General features: G+C 39.3%; 1 long non-coding RNA gene across 1 annotated transcript; it reads right to left on the bottom strand.

The window, feature by feature from the left end:
• Positions 1 to 1,176: 1,176 nt before the first annotated feature.
• Positions 1,177 to 16,288, bottom strand: LOC143270063 (uncharacterized). The gene is made up of 5 exons (XR_013046943.1): positions 12,401 to 16,288; positions 11,478 to 11,857; positions 9,244 to 9,394; positions 8,425 to 8,481; positions 1,177 to 2,463 (listed from the first exon to the last, which is right to left on the bottom strand). It is a non-coding gene; the product is annotated as an uncharacterized LOC143270063 (long non-coding RNA).
• Positions 16,289 to 16,531: the final 243 nt, after the last annotated feature.

The raw sequence follows: 16,531 nt of genomic DNA on the forward strand, positions 1-16,531 counted from the left end.
GTATTTTTGCACTGGCCTCTACCCATCTCTCCCTCCAATAGGTGCAAGAGGTGTCAGTGTCTGAGTGAACTGCTCTTAATCGAGTCTGTGCTCTCTGTGTCTATGTCTCATGGGGACACTCTGGGTCCAATGTTAGTTCTTGGTGTAATTGGAGCTGGTGGATTCTGTGTCTCAGGGATCTGCTCTTGGTCCAATGAGAGCTAGCAGATGCTGTGTCTCAGGAAACCACTGACATCATAGGGAGATGGGTAGTTTTGGGGTAAGGACTATGTCCTGTAGAATAAAGGTTCCAATAGGGGATTTTCATGGGGGAGCCTATCCACAGTAGTCTTCCCTGCTGGCTGTCAACTGGGGCAGTAATGGGTGAGGGTTCCTGGGGATGGTTGTGTTGCAGGACTTAGGTCCAGAGGTGGGAAGAGTCACTCACCACTTGGTCCAGTCAAAGCTGGTGAATTCTATATCTCAGGAATCCACTGGCATGGCAGGGAGATAGGTAGGTTCTGGGTATGGTGTGGGTCTTATAAATTTCAAGGTCTGATGTGTGGTTTTGGTGGGAAAACCTGCCTGGAGGAGTCTTCCCTGCTGGTCCACAACTGGGGCAGTTTGAATATATTCTTGTATTGGCATCTATCCATCTCTTCCTCCAATTGGTGCAAATGGTGTCTGTGTCTTAGGAAGCTGCTCTTGGTCTAATTGGCAAGGGTGGTATTTGTGTCTCAGGGAGCAGCTGTGGTTTTGGGGGATGGGTAGGTTGGGGGAATGGAGTGATGCTTGTAGATTACAGGGTCTGATTGGGCATGGTGGTGGTCAGTCCTTCCTGTAGGAGACTTGACTGCTGGCCTGCAACTGGGGCTTTGATGGGAGGTGCTATGGGGGCATGGGTTGTGCCCCTGGGCCTAAGGCCTAGAGGCCTAGAGGCTGGGGTGACTGGCTATGAGAACAGTCACTCACCTCTTGGTACAATTGGAGCTGGCAGAGTCTGTCTGTCTGACAGAACAGCTGTGGTTTCGGGGCATTGGTGGGTTTGGGGCACTAAGTGGGACTTATAAATTACAAGGTTCAATGTAGAGGTGGTGGTCAAATCTGCCTGCAGGATTTTTGCCTACTGGCCCACAACTCATCAATTTCTTTCCCATCACCACAGAATGTAAAGTTTTGTAGGGCAGTTGTGGTAAACATTTTTAATCTCAGCACTCAGGATGGAGAGATGACAGAAGGATCTCTGGGAAGTTGAGGCCTACTTGGTCTACAGAGTAATTTCCAGAACAGCTAGGACAGTTACACAGGAAACTATGTCTCAAAATAACCAAAAAGCATTTCAAACCAGGAGAAAATCTGAGGCTCCTATTAACATAGGAAAGCAGACTTGGCCTCGAGGTTCTCCCAGCATCCCTCAGTCCCTACCTGTTATAGAGTAAAGCTGGCATGCCTTTCCCTCTACCTTTAATTCTCCAGCACAAGGACTGAAATGCTTTTCCCCCAGAGGCTCAAACTTATATGATCCAGACTTTTGGTTACCCACCCATTTTGTACCTTTGGCCCTTGTGGCTGCTGCATCTGGTTACGCTATCTCCCCTCCACTTCTCCTTCCACTTGTCCTCACATAGCTCATCTCAGGGTCATGACCATTCTGGATTCTTCCTGGTATGTCTACCTTTGGCTACTGGATAGCCTCTCCCTTTTATATACAACAAACTTTCTCCTTCACTGTTCCAACCCACAGGTAAGTCAACAGAGACCCTAGGGGGGAAGTGAGAATGTGGGAGACAAGAGACAGGAAAGATGGAGACAAGACAGGATTCTGATCAAGTCTTGTTCATTCAAGAACATCTCAGGATAGATATAGGGAAAGGGGGTGAGGTTTTGAACTATGATTTTTTTGAACCTGGTTTTGAACTATGTTTTCTCTGGTTGTATCTTGAGGGCCACCCCCACAAGATAGATGAATTGGGGCCACTTTATTCCAGCAGACCTCCTAACTAGTGTTACCCATACATGAGGCTTGGGCATATTTATAATTGCCAAGGACCTGAGGGGTGACAGACCAATCGCCTCCAAAGAGCAACAGTAATTCCTTTGCAAACTGGCAGTGAAATATGTCTTACTCTCTGTCCCTTTGCACTCTTGAACAAGGTCATAACAGGTTGGGTGCATTTCTGAAGCATATTGCCAACCACTAGGGCATGGTTCTGGTAGACTGTTAATGGGTATAATTTTTGGTATATTGACACAGACCCACTGCTGCTTGTACCCTCCCCCAATACCATGGGAGTAGGTAGGATAGGCTACTTTTTGCCCCCAGTCTGTGGTCTGGGTGATCTAGGTGGGCCTGGTCTCTCTATTGCCTCCACAGCACTCACAGAGAGGGCCAAAAAGGGCCCTAATTAGTTCTCTGGGATTCACTGGTGGCCCAAATCCATCATCAGCTGGGAGTAGCATAGTCCAGGCTTTTAGCTTTATTATCTGAAATAGAAAAACAAAAAATGTTCTCAGGACAAGCCTTCATCTTTGGAGTCATTTATACTGTTATCCTCATTTTTTTTTAATTTGATCAATTTGCTTGACCAGGTATTCTGGAAGCCATATTGCAGATTTCATTTCTTTAGAATAAATGCATACTGAACCTCTTCCCCAAATGTTAACTGGATCTGGGCTATGCCAAGAATTGTTTATGGGGCCTTTCCATTATACAGATGCAAATTGTTTTGGAGTATCCATAAGCCAAAAATGAGTAGCTGCTGATCGTTCATTTGCATCAAAATTTAAAAATTAATTATAAAAGGGGAATGAGATGATATATTTCTAGGTGATCCCCTTGTAGGATACCATTCTCCCTTTTTTATTTGATCAATGGTAAGTTTCAAGGAAAGATGTGCTCTTTCAACTGCTCCTTGGTCTTGAGGATTGTATGGGATACTGGTAAAATGTTGAATATTAAGGCGTTTGCAGAACTGAGAAAAGGCTGAGCTGATGTAACCTGGACCATTATCTGTTTTTATCTGTTGTGGTCATCCTAGGACTGTAAAAGCAATCAGCATATGGCTAATAACATGCCTGGTGGCTTCACCAGGTTGCAGGGAGTCATATATAAATCCACTAAATGTATCTATGATTACATGTACATAGTTAAGGTTGCCAAATTAGGGGATGTGAGTGACATCCATTTGCCACAGTGCATTAGGCACTAATCCTCTGGGATTAACTCTAAGATGAGAAACTGGGAGTTGTATGGCACAAGATGGACAGTCTATATCTATTTGTCTTGCCTGATCCCTAGTAATAAGAGTTATACTACATAAGCCAAAGAGCTGTGCATTGATGTGGTATAATTGATGAGTTTCTTGAGCTCAGACAACTCCCTCAGGAGTTTTATCAGAACCGACCACAATCACTAGGTGATTAGAGGATCACGGGCGAGTGGCTGGTTCAGCTTTCTGATTTCCCTAAGCCAAAGGGCCTGGGAGTCCAGAATGAGCACATAAGTGCCCTATGAAGAAAGGGCAAGTTCTCCTTTGAATAAGTGTTTGCAATTGCCTAAACAAATCCCCAGGGTTGGAAACATTTTTAATATGACCAGTAGTTTCCAGTAAAGGTACAGAGTGTGCAATGTAAGCACTATCTGTATGGATATTAAGAAATTGATCAGAAAAGTCTGAAAAAACTACAATGACAGCATGTAGCTCTGTTATTTGAGCAAAGGAGCCATTTGTAGTAAATTGCACTACTTCATAATTATAAGCAAAAGCATTGGTGCCTGTTGAGGAACCATCGGTGAATACCAATAGGGCATCCCTCAAGGGAAAAAATGATGTCACATAGAGAATACAAATTCATGCTTATTGGCAAAATTAATAGGTTTATCTGGAGGGTAATGATTATCTAAGATTCCTCAATATGAGGCCAAAGCAATAGGCTAGAATTCAGTAGTTTGCATAAGCCAATCAATTTGTTCTTTGGTGTAATAACATCTGGTTCTCTACCAAAATAGCACCTTCCTTGTTCTCTCCCTAAAATTATAAGATCAGATACAGCCTGATAATAATGTCCAATGTCCTTTTTGGGTGTGGCTGGGAGATGGATCCAAAATAAAGGTGCAGTCTGCTAAAAAACAGTAGTTGGTGTAATAACTGTTCTACATATAATAAATTTCAAATGTTTATCATAATCCATAAATGTGACAGTTTTTGATCAGATGGCTTGTTCTATGATTTGAATAGCTTTTCTCCCTTCCAGAGTAAGCTCACAGGGAGACATGGCACTAGCATTTCCAGGTAATATATCATAAAGAGTTTTTACATCACTCTTACCGAGATTTAAATATGGGATAAGCCAATTAATATCTCCAAGAAGTTTTTGAAAATCATTTAGGGTTTTAAGATTACCTAATCTTTTTTTTTTTTTTTTGGTTTTTCGAGACAGGGTTTCTCTGCATAGCTTTGCGCCTTTCCTGGAGCTCACTTGGTAGCCCAGGCTGGCCTCGAACTCACAGAGATCCACCTGGCTCTGCCTCCCGAGTGCTGGGATTAAAGGCGTGTGCCACCACCGCCCGGCTAGATTACCTAATCTTAACTCTAATTTCTGAGAGGAAATTTTAGAACCCATCATGTGGAATCCAAGATAAGTATATGGATCTGATACCTGAACTTTTGCAGATGTTATCTCCAGTCTCTTACTTTGCAAAGCATTTTAAAGCTCATCATAACATTTTAAAACCTTGACACCATCTTTTCCAGCTATCAAAATATCATCCATATAGTGGATTATATACATTTCTGGCCAATGATTTCTTACTGATTACATTGCAAGAGCAACATAAGATTTATATAAAGTGGGACTATTAGCCATGCCTTGCTGGAGGACATGCCATTAACATCTACTCATTGGTGCTTTGAAATTGATGGCAGGTAGGCTGAATGCAAAGCATTTTTGATCCTCTGGGTGAAAGGGGATGGTAAAAAAGCAATCTTTCAAGTCTATGATAACTTTGAAATGCCCCAAAGGTATGGCGATGGGTAAAGGGAGGCCAGGTTGAAAGGCTCCCATCAATACCATCATGTTATTCACTGCCCTTAAATCTTGTTATAGCCGTCATTTACCTGATTTTTTTTCTTAATAACAAAGATAGGAGTATTTCAAGGAGAATTACTAGGGGTGATATGGCCAGATTAGAGCTGCTCCTGTACCAGCTGTTGTACAGTCAATAAATAGTTTTTCATGGGTAACAGGCCATTGATCGGCCCACACAGGCTCTTCAGATGACCAGGTGATTTTTTCTGCATGAGTCACAGGAGTATCAATGGGCCCTATGAAAAATGGCCTAATCCTGCTCTGTGTGATCTAAGGGTGGCCTCCAGAGGTTTTAGTATTCCTGTTCCATGTTTTCCTAAGTTTCTACCTGGTAAGTACCCATCTTTCAACATTTGAGTGGTTTCAACATCATTAGGACTACACAGGATTATTCCAAGTTGAGACAAGTCTCTAGCCAAGAAGTTGATTGGTAATCCAGCTATAACATAAGGTTGTATGGTACCTTGATTACTTTCCTGATCTTTCCAATTTAAAAATTTTGAACTCCTTTCATGGTTTTGACTTTGTCCTATTCCCTTCAAAGGGGTCAAGGTTGCATCTATTGACCAAGTTATGGGCCATTCTTCCTTTTTAATAATGGTAACATCTGCACCTATATCAACCAGTCCCAAGAATTCCTTGCCATCCAGCCATATGGTCATGAGAGTCTTCTGTGCTGATACTACTTCTGCCCAGTAAATATCTGATGATCCAAAGCCCTTTGGATTGTAGCTACTTAATTAGAGGTGAAGAGTAACGGGAGAAGTAGCAATTGCACAAACCTTTGTCCTGTCATAATGGTATTAATATATTGGGGGGAAGATGCCTTAACCTTAATTTCTCCAGAGTAGTCATTATCTATAACTCCGGGGAATACCTCTAAGCCATTGAGTGTGGAACTGATATGTCCCACTATAAGGCCAAGTGTTTCCTTAGGTAAAAGGCCAAAGATTCCAGTGGGTAGGGCTTGGATCCCCATCTAATACTGGGTGGGTGGTGGAACTGAAGTCCAGTCCTGCACTTCCTGTTGTGGCTCTGAGGAGGTTTAAAATGGATTGTTGTTTGTTGGAACAAAACTGACTGCCCCAAAGATTTGTTTGGGTCTGGGGGCCTAGGGATGGGCCCTCTTCCCCTTTCCCTGAACCTGAGGCAGGGGTTGTCCTTGAACATCTGTCTTGGATCTGCATTTACTAGCCCAATGTTTTCTTTTATATCTGGCTTACAAGCCCTGGACTTCTATTTTTATGTCCCTTACAATCCTTAGCAAAATTCCAGTTTCCCCATAAGTAAAACATTTTTATTTTGTTGGGGTAGAAATTGTCTAACTGTGTACCCTTGCATAGAAACAACCATAGCAAGACCTTGCTCATAAGTGGCTGCAATATCTGAGCAGAGGAGTATATAACCTGACAAATCAAACTTTTTCTTGTATGGGTAGATGGCTGCTTGGCAGGCAGCATTGGCATTTTCAAAAGCCAGTTGTTTGACAAAGTTCATACCCACATCAGCATTGGCAAAGATCCTGCCAGCTGCAGTTATTAAACGATGGACCAAGTTTGCAAAAGGCTCATCTGGCCCTTGTTTGATGTTAGTTAGAGAAGAGCTCATGTCCCCTTTTACTGGCAGTTTTCTCCAGGCCTTAGTTGGGGCCACTTGGACTTGTGCAAAAAGGCCGGTGTCATATTGCATTTGAAATTTTCTGCTAGCATAATTCTCTTCTCCTATCAGCATGTCTCGATTCCATCCATTGTCGGCTTGCACATTGCACCAGGCAGTATCTTTACATGTCTCAACAAACTCAGACTTTCACAGAAGATAATCCCCTCCAGCTAGAGTTGCTCTAGCAAGTGTCTGCCAGTTTCCAGGTGTGAGCCAATTCTAGGCCACTGACTCCTCAACTGCTGTAGTATAGGGAGCTGTGGTATACTACAGTATAGTGTAGTGTAGTATAGGCGTACTGTGCCACCACTGTCTTTAATCCTTTAATTAATTTGAAAATGAAACCTGAATAATGTCACCAGGCAGGCCTGCCCCTGTGCATCCAGTGTTTCAGTTCCTGGGAATGCTTCCATTTCATCTCATTCTGCTGTAAATTCTGGTTTTGGGAAAAATTTCAGAGCTGTCCTCCTCATAGGTGGTTTTTGGTTACAGGGTTTTCCTTGTTTGGCCTCACTCTTGGATTTTCCTGTTTTTAAACCCTCTAGTTGAACTATAAGGTCCTGATACTCTTTTTCTAGTTTTATTTGTTTTTTGATAAACTTGATCTTGTCTTGAAGCTCTTTTCTAGGGTTGAGAACTGGACATGCCAAGGATGAGACCTTGGGGATGGGGCTATAAGGTGGAGGACGCTGAGTGACAAGCGGCCAGTCTGGATTGTGTTATCTAGTTGCTTCTTCCCCCAAGCCATCCCAGCTTCATCACTTAAATCATCCTTGGCATCTAAAAATTCTGTCAAAGTTGGATATATTTTTTTCATCTTAGGTTTAGCTCCTTCCAAATGGTATGATCTTGATTTTAACTCCAAAATCAGCCATTTTTGGCCTTTTTATAATTATTTTTTAATCTCCCTCACTCAGGGTGTGATATTTTATCCTTCTGTGGGTTTTTTAATTTCAATTTCAACCTTTTTATTTTCTATTTCTGAGAGTTTACTAACTGCCTTCTTCTCTTCTTCAACATCACTCTCAAAGGACATGAGATCCTCACACACTGTCTCCTTTTTCCTATCCTTTTGTTCTAAATCTTTTTTTCTTTTATTCTTTCTTAATTTTCTGTACAGAAGAATTTTTCTACCTTTTTATAATCACATTTGCAATGACAGAATCCTGATGTCTCTGTGATACAATTTCATCTATTAATTTTCAATAAGAAAAGGCAGTTACTGGAAAATTTTCAGGTCCAAATGTTTGATAATAATCTTTAAGGGCATCCCCAACTTGTTACCCTGATATATGGCTCTGGGTTTTTATTATTTAAGACCAGTTAGGATTTGTGCTATATCTGATTCCCCAACTTTAGAGCATGAATTCCCAAAAAAATCTGATTGTTTGAGCAATTTGGAATTCTTAAAGGATAGAATTAATTAAAAGAGAGAGTTTTTCCCACATTAAAAAATGGAAAACACTATTGTGATGGAGAGAGTTAGGTCCTTATATGATTACACAATGCATAGTTTGAAAATGGAACAATTAGATGAGAGGATAATTAATTTAGATGGGATTTATGTAATGCCAATTATAAATATTATTTGTTTGATCATTTTTATTTTATCATTAAAAAGCCTGTTATATGTTTGCCAAGATAAAAGTTTTAGAAAAGCTTGTTTAAAAAGATCATAGATGGGGGTTGGGGATTTACCTCAATGGTAGCATGCTTGCCTAGCAAACACAAGGACCTGGGTTCCGTGCTCAGCTCCTAAAATAAATAAATAAATAAATAAATAAATAAATAAATAAATAAATAAATAAATAAATAAATAAAAGATCATAGATATATTCAGACCCAGACAGAGGAATTTAAAGAACAAATTTCAGCATCTCATTAAATGTTACAGAGAAACAGCCTAAGGGTTTCAAACTGCCAATGTTAAATTATCCAGTAACCTTACAGGAATTACCAAATGATACCCATCCCCCAGACTGTGTAAGAGCTGAATGGACTCTTGTGCAAATGTTAGATCTGAGACTATTCAAAGAATGGATAGTCTCATATGTCATGCATTCACCTTTGTTGAAGCAGATGTTAAACTTGTGCTCAAATTCAGCCTCCCCAGTGTTCCAAAGGACATATTTCTAAGTATTTGCAAGACTTCATAGTATGAGTAAGAGTTCTAAATCACAAATTTTACTATGGCTGTGTGAAAATGAAAAAGTCCCATACACTAAGGCAGAGATGACATTTCTGTTATTTGTAATAACAGACAATTGTGAATTTGTGACCCAGGTTTTCTGTGTGTCTATATTTTTCATTTTTCAAAATTTGAAATTTCAAAACTTAATGAGAATTAGTGCCACCACATATGATAACTTTTGCTGATGATATCATAACTAGATAATGATACATATATACCAGTTTCTTGTATAACTGTATAAAGGTGATTCTTGGAATCACATTCACAAAGGCTAAGTAGGCTCTGTTAATTTGCATATTTTCTTATCTCTGATAAAAATTTAATACTTTTTCATCTTCTGTTGTGACCAGATCCACCTGAAATAATCCATCAAAATAATCATGGCAAGAGTAAGACATTTGTCTTGGGGGAGAGTTGATGGAGATTGGGAAATGGTTCATGATGTCTCAGGATAGAGTGAAATGGCCCATCAGGAAGCTGAAGGGAACAGAATACAACCTATCATATGAGGAAAATGACAGGCATTAAGGTGGTTCTAAGATCTAAGTTTTGTTAAGTGCCAATCTGAAACCATTAAGGTAAAATATCTTACCTGATTTATAATATAACATATCACATTCAATGAACTCTAAGAAAATATAGAAAAACTGCAATCTATAAATCAATCTGATATTTTTTTTCTTCCCTCCTATTTCACAAAGTGAATGTTGATGTCTCATAAAATCCCTGAGTTTTCACTTTGGACTCATATGGCACAAACATGCATAAACCCAGTATTCTCCTTTCACTAACTGAACATCTGAGATTGCCTTACTTCCTCTTTCTTCCCAGTTCTATCACTTCCTGTCTGTTTGTACAGACCTCCAGACCTGTATGGTTAACTAATGCTGCAATTAAAGGTATGTGTACCATGCCTGGCTCTGTTCCCAGTGTGGCTGTTAACTCACAGAGATTCAGATGAATCTCTGCCTCCTGACTGTTAGGATTAAAGGCATGTGCTACCACTGCCTGACCTCTATGTTTAATAAAGTGGCTAGCTTTGCCCCACAGATCCCCAGGAAAACTTTTTTAGAGCACAAAAAAAAATCATGACATTTCCCCCTTTTTTGTCTAAATATAGTTATAACTAATATAAAAAAATATATACAATAAGTACAATAACTGTATAAAATATATACAAGCAATAAATACATCAACAATGTCTAGTCCATTTGCATTTGACAAATTCAGCAAAAATATTCCATTATCTTTCCTATTTTGGTGAGGCCAAAATGTACCTAAATTACTCTCTATCCTAACTTGTATTACGAACCAAAAACAATCATTTGATGTCTTCTAAATTTATACATTTTACAACTCTTTAGTGCATTTCTTTTCTGAATTTGTTAACAAGTAAAACTATCACTATAGCTATCTAATCTTCAACTCCCTCAGAGACCCAAGAAAGAAATAATATTACATAGTTAAACAGGAAGCACAAACAAGTGACTTCCAAAATATGTGAGGAATGACAGAAACAGCTGGCTTCCTGGACAGTCACCTGAGTTTCCTCTGCAATGTTGTGGCATCCATCTTTGTCCTACAAGTCTAGCATACCTGACAGACTCATCTGTGAAGCAAGATTTTCTAGAGAGCTTTCCTACATTGTCTTGGCAAGGATCAGCAGTATTTTCTTTTGTGTCTTGCTTGTTCAATTTGGGCAGCCTTCTGTCAGCAGTTGAGTCAAGGGCATTTTCTTGCCCAGTGGCTAACTATTGCCACAGTGAAAGTAAACTCCATAAGGAGTTTCTTCAATGCCCATCATCTTTTCCGAAGTAGATTGGTGCTGCCAGGAGCAGACATGTCTCATTGTCATAAAAATAAAGGGAAGAAACTATGTTATTAAAACATCTTAAATGTTAAATTCTGTAGATCTCTGAAGTGTTTGAAGATGTTCTGTCTATTTAAAATATATTTCTGTTTGACTTGAAAACATACTTAATATGACTACAAGTTCAATTGTAATGATTAACTACTATCTTTCATTTCTTTATATCCAAATTAGTTGGTAATAATAAATTCCTAGGACTGGCAATTTGCATTACATTGTTAAATAAACTGTATAGGTACAATACATTGAACCAGACTAGAAATATATGTACAATATGTTTTAACAAAATCAATTTCAAATTTATATCAATATACATAATTTGTATATAATATACAAGAATCAAATCCAATGTAAAATATTTAAAATTAGTAGTTGCCTTTTAAAAGTGGATTCAATAATCTACCTTTTAATCTTATAATATCCATATTCTCTCTTTTTATTTTCAGAATAGGTTCAATAATCTACCCTTTATCCATCATTTCTATATCTTTTATTCAGAGTAGATTCAATAATCTACCTATTATCTATTTTCTATTTTTTCTTTTTCTTTTTTTTAAACAAAAATCCTGAATCTAATCTTCTTGTTTAGCTTTATTACTGATCATTATCAATTACCAACTTGTAACCAACCATCCTAAGCAAAGACAATTATCCATAACCCATTGAATGACCAAAAACCAACAGCCCCACCTTTTGGGAATGTGGGCATCATGTTCTTAAAATTAATTCCTGCTGTCTGGGGGTGAACGCATCTTTAGGGGATCCTGAAAAGAAGAGCTTTTGGTTAGTTGTCAAGTCCTGGGAGAGGTTGCTGTATCTTTTTTTGCCCAGTCTCTGCATAATTCAAAAATGCAGGCTTGTTTCATGTCCTTGCTCAAGTAGTCTGTGAGAATGGATCATCTCAGCTAGCCATCTCAAAATTGTCCTTAGCAGTTTGTAGTCCAAAACCGATCTTTAGGTGGTATTTGTCAGCTCAGTGGTATTATCATCATCCTGATGGAATTGTCATTGTGGGGCCCCATCATCTTTTTGGAGACTTCAAAGTCACTGTTAGATGCAGTCATGGTTACCTGGAGAAAAGTGATAGAAACTCAAACCCAAAATCATGTACAGGGAGGTAGAAGAAGCCTCTTTTTAGGATTAGTTAGTACTCTATATGACCATCAATATCTTGACAAAGGTTTGAAATATATATATATATATATATATATATATATATATATATATATATATATGTATATATATATATATCTTATAATTTTGATATAAAATTCATACCTTAAGAAAAGATTTAAAGAGTCAAAATAGAATCAAAGAATTATGAGATTAGTGGCAATAGAATAGTCCCTTACTTTTGCTTTTATTCTGTCATATCAGATGGCTCTTCTGACATGATACAGAGAATTTGGTTTTTCCTTTTAACAAGCATGAATTTTTACTGAAAGAGAGAGCCGTGTTCCAATTCCAAAACCAGCTTTAATTTTTAATTGAACTGGGACTACATAAAGACCATTTGCATTATGTGTCTGTAGAAAACAGCAGAAGCAAACATTTAAGAACACTTATAAAATTTTATCCTGTTAGATATGTGATATAACAATATGCCAACTTACTTTTTTTCTTAGCACACTTTTTCTGGATGATTTGTTCTTTTCCTGCAAATGTCTCATTTGTCCAGTGTTCTTCAGATTCCTTAGACTTCATTTTCCTGAAAGACAAAAACAAAAACCTTCCCCAACCCTAACTTTGGGGAGGTTCTCCTTGGCAACTTATATCTTATTAAATTAAAAGCATTTCTTAGTGGTATAAATGAGTATAAATTAAATGGTCATGCTTGTTGATGAACTATCACCTCTTCTAATTGAGGTTACTCTTGTTCAAATTGAACCTTTATAAATTTTGTTGGTATCCATAGCTTTTCTTCTCCTGTAGAAACAAAAGCAAAATCTCGTCCCCAGAGTAATACATATTCTGGTTTCCATTCAGTACATTTTTAAAGTATACAGGCTGATTTAATTCAGTAGTTTAACCAACTCCACATCTGACAGAGGACTGATATCCAGAATATATATGGAACTCAAGAAATTAGGCATCAAAACAACCAACAGTCCAATTAGGAAATGGTCTATAGAACTAAACAGAGGATTCTCAAATGGCTGAAAGACATTTAAGGAATTGCTCAACATCCCTAATCATCAGGGAAATGCAAATCAAAACAACTCTGAGATACCACCTTAAGCCTGTCCGAATGGCTAAGAACAAAAACACTGAAGACACTTTATGCTGAAGAGGATTGGGACTAGGGGAACTCTCCTACACTGCTGGTGGGAATGCAAGCTTGTCCAACCACTTTGGAAATCAATATGGCACTTTCTTAGAAAATTGAGAATCAATCTCCCCCAAGATCCAGCTATACCACTCTTGGGCATATACCCAAGAAATGCTCAATCATACAACAAGAGCTCCTGCTCAGCTATGTTCATATCAGCATTGTTTGTAATAGCCAAAACCTGGAAACAACCTAGATGCCCTTCAACTGAAGAATGGATAAATAAATTGTGGCATATATACACAATGGAATACTACTCAGCAGAGAAAAACAATGACATCATGAGGTTTGCAGGCAAATGGATGGATCTAGAAAAAAATCATCCTGAGTGAGGTAACCCAGACTCAGAAAGACAAATATGGTATGTACTCACTTATAGGAGGATACTAGATGTGGAACAAGGATGACTGGACTTCTACTCACATCACCAGTGAGGCTTCCTGGAAAACAGGACCCCAAGAAAGACACTGGGACCACCCATTGACAGAGAAATGGATGAGATCTACATGAACAGCCTAGACATGAGTGGGAGCAATGAAGGGCAAGGGTCGAGGGAAAGAGAGCAGGAGATCCCAGCTGGATCAAGAACAGAGAGGGAGAACAAGGAATAGGAGACCATGGTAAATGAAGGCCACATGAGAAAAGGAAGAAACAAAGTGCTAAAGAGGCGCACAGAAATCCACAAAGATACCCCCACAAAAGACTGCTGGCAATGGCCGAGAGACAGCCGGGACTGACCTACTGTAGCATGAATCTTAAAGAGTCTTATTAATAAAAACAAATCCAGGCCAGGTATTGGGGTGATATGCTGGATGGTCAGAGAGACAGAACAAGCCACAGCTATCTCACCTCGCTGGATCCTCAGCTGGTCTTGTCTCCTCAGACTGGAGGCCTCTGAGTCCTCATCCGGAATGGGTCTCAGCTGAATTACTGCTCAAAAGCCTGAATGCTTAACCAGCCAAAATCTTCTAGTTTCTGGTCCTCACGCCTTATATATCTTTCTGCTTTCTACCACCACTCCCTGGGATTAAAGGCTGGCTTTCTGGGATTAAAGGCGTGTGTCACCATGCTTGGCTATTTCCAATGTGGCCTTGAACTCACAGAGATCCAGAGGGATTTCTATCTCTGGAATGCTAGGATTAAAGGTGTGAGTGCCACCATTTTCTAGCCTTTGTATTTAGTGGCTGTCTGTTCTCTGACCCCAGATAAATTTATTAGAGTACACAATATTTTGGGGAACACAATACCACCACAACCTACTCTGGTGATGGGATGGCCAAACACCCTAATAGTTGTGCCAGAAACCCCATCCAAGGACTGAGGAATCTGGATGCAGACATCCACGGCTAGGCCCCTGGTGGAGCGCTGGGAGTCTAATTAGCGAGAACGAGGAGAGTTTATATGAGCGAGAATTGTTGAAACCATCGTTGGATAAAGCACAGGGACAAATAGCCAAATGAATGGAAACTCATGAACTATGAACCAAAGGCTGAGGGCCCCCCAACTGGATCAGGCCCTCTGAATAGGTGAGACAGTTGATTGTCTTGATCTGTTTGGGAGGCATCTAGGCAGTGGTACCAGGTCCTAGGCTCATTGCATGAGGTGGCTTTTTGAATCCTGGGACTTATACAGGATATATAAAGGATATAACTAACATAAGAAAAACTATACACAAAAGTACAATAACTATATACAATACATACAAGTAATAAATACCTAAACAATGTCTAGTCCATTTGTATTTGACAAATTCAGAGAAAATAATTCCATTATCTATCCTATTTTGATAAGTCCAAAATATACCTAATTCACTTTCTATCCTAACTAATCTTCAACTATAACTAACTAATCTTCAACTATAACTAACTAATCTTCAACTCCCTCAGAGACCCAAGAAGGAAATAATATTACCTAATAAAAAATAAAATTAGTAAGTGCATGCAAGCAGCTTTCAAAAAATGTGAGTTGACAGAAGCAGCCAGCTGCCTGGACAGTCACCTGAGGTTTCTCCACGGTGTTGGGGCATCATCTTCAGCCTATAGGCTTAGCGTATCTGACAGACTCATTTGTGAAGTAGAATGTACACAAGGTCAATAGTTCGACCTGACATTGGGTGAGAGCAGTCCATGTATCAGAAATACCTGAATTCCACTAGTGTCATGTCATGATTCAGGATTTTAAATTCTGGAAATTGTTGATGTTTGTTTTTTTTTTTTTTAATTCAGCTGTCCATTCTTCTTGGCTATGTGTGTGTGTGCAGCTTCATCTCAGCATCCTGTTCTTCTCTATACCCTTCTATTAAATGCCAGTCTACTACTGAGGTATGAGTTTAGTTACTCTTCAAAAACAAAATGATGTCCATTCCACTGCACATCAGAAGCCATCGGTCCAATGCCTGTTCAGCTGCCTTCGAAGAAAAAGGCACTGTACCTTTTCCGGATTGCAAAGGCCACTTCAGAGATGGTGCCATATTGTCCTGGCCTTAGAAGATTCCTTTTGATAAAGCCATAAGCACACTTGTTTTGGCAAGAATCAGTAGTCCTTTGTTTCCTGTCCTGTCTGTCCATTTTGTCCTCTTGTCAGCAGTTGATTAAAGGATACTTTGTTGTCCAGTGACTTACTTTTGCCACAGTGAAAGTTAACTCCATATGCAGTTTCTTCAATGCCCATATTCTCTCTGAAGTACATTGGTACTGCCAGGAGCCGACATGTCTCATAGTCATAACAAAAAAAATAATTTCTAAGTTACTAAAACATCATGGAGAGATTTTGGGTTTCACAAAATTTATTCAGAATGTCACCCCTATAAAGTAACCAGAAGACATGCCTGTTTTTAAAAAAAAAACATACTGCCTGGGGTGATAGCTATAGTAGAGAGAACGAAAAATTCAGGAGAAACCATAATGCAAATTTTTTGGCAAAATTCCATGTAGATGTAACTGTCTTTTTAAATAAGAAACACAGAGCTGATTCAGAGATGAAAGCGAAGAGATCAGAGCAATAGCTAAGAGCTGAGATTAAAAACCTTACCCTTCACTGCCTCTGCTATCCTACCTCTTCATAAGAGATCTACTTCCTGTGTGTTTGTGCTTTTATTGACTTTCTTTTTTTAAGTTTTTTTTATATTTTATTTTATTTTACAATAGTATTCAGTTCTACATAACAGCCACAGATTCCCTTGTTCTCCCCCTTCCTGCCCCCCTTCTCTTCCCCCCAGACCACCCCCATTCCCACCTCCTCCAGGGCAAGGCCTCCCCCAGGACTGCGATCAACCTGATAGACTCAGTCAAAGCAGGTCCAGTCCCCTCCTCCCAGATTAAGCCCTCTGGGGGTCAGAGCTAATAGCCAGCCGTAGCAGAAACTGCGTGGTGGTGGCACACACATTTAATCCCAGCTCTTGGGACAGAGCTAGGCA

This window comes from Peromyscus maniculatus, chromosome 22, assembly GCF_049852395.1.
Source record: "Peromyscus maniculatus bairdii isolate BWxNUB_F1_BW_parent chromosome 22, HU_Pman_BW_mat_3.1, whole genome shotgun sequence".
NCBI classification, from domain to species: Eukaryota; Metazoa; Chordata; class Mammalia; order Rodentia; family Cricetidae; genus Peromyscus; species Peromyscus maniculatus.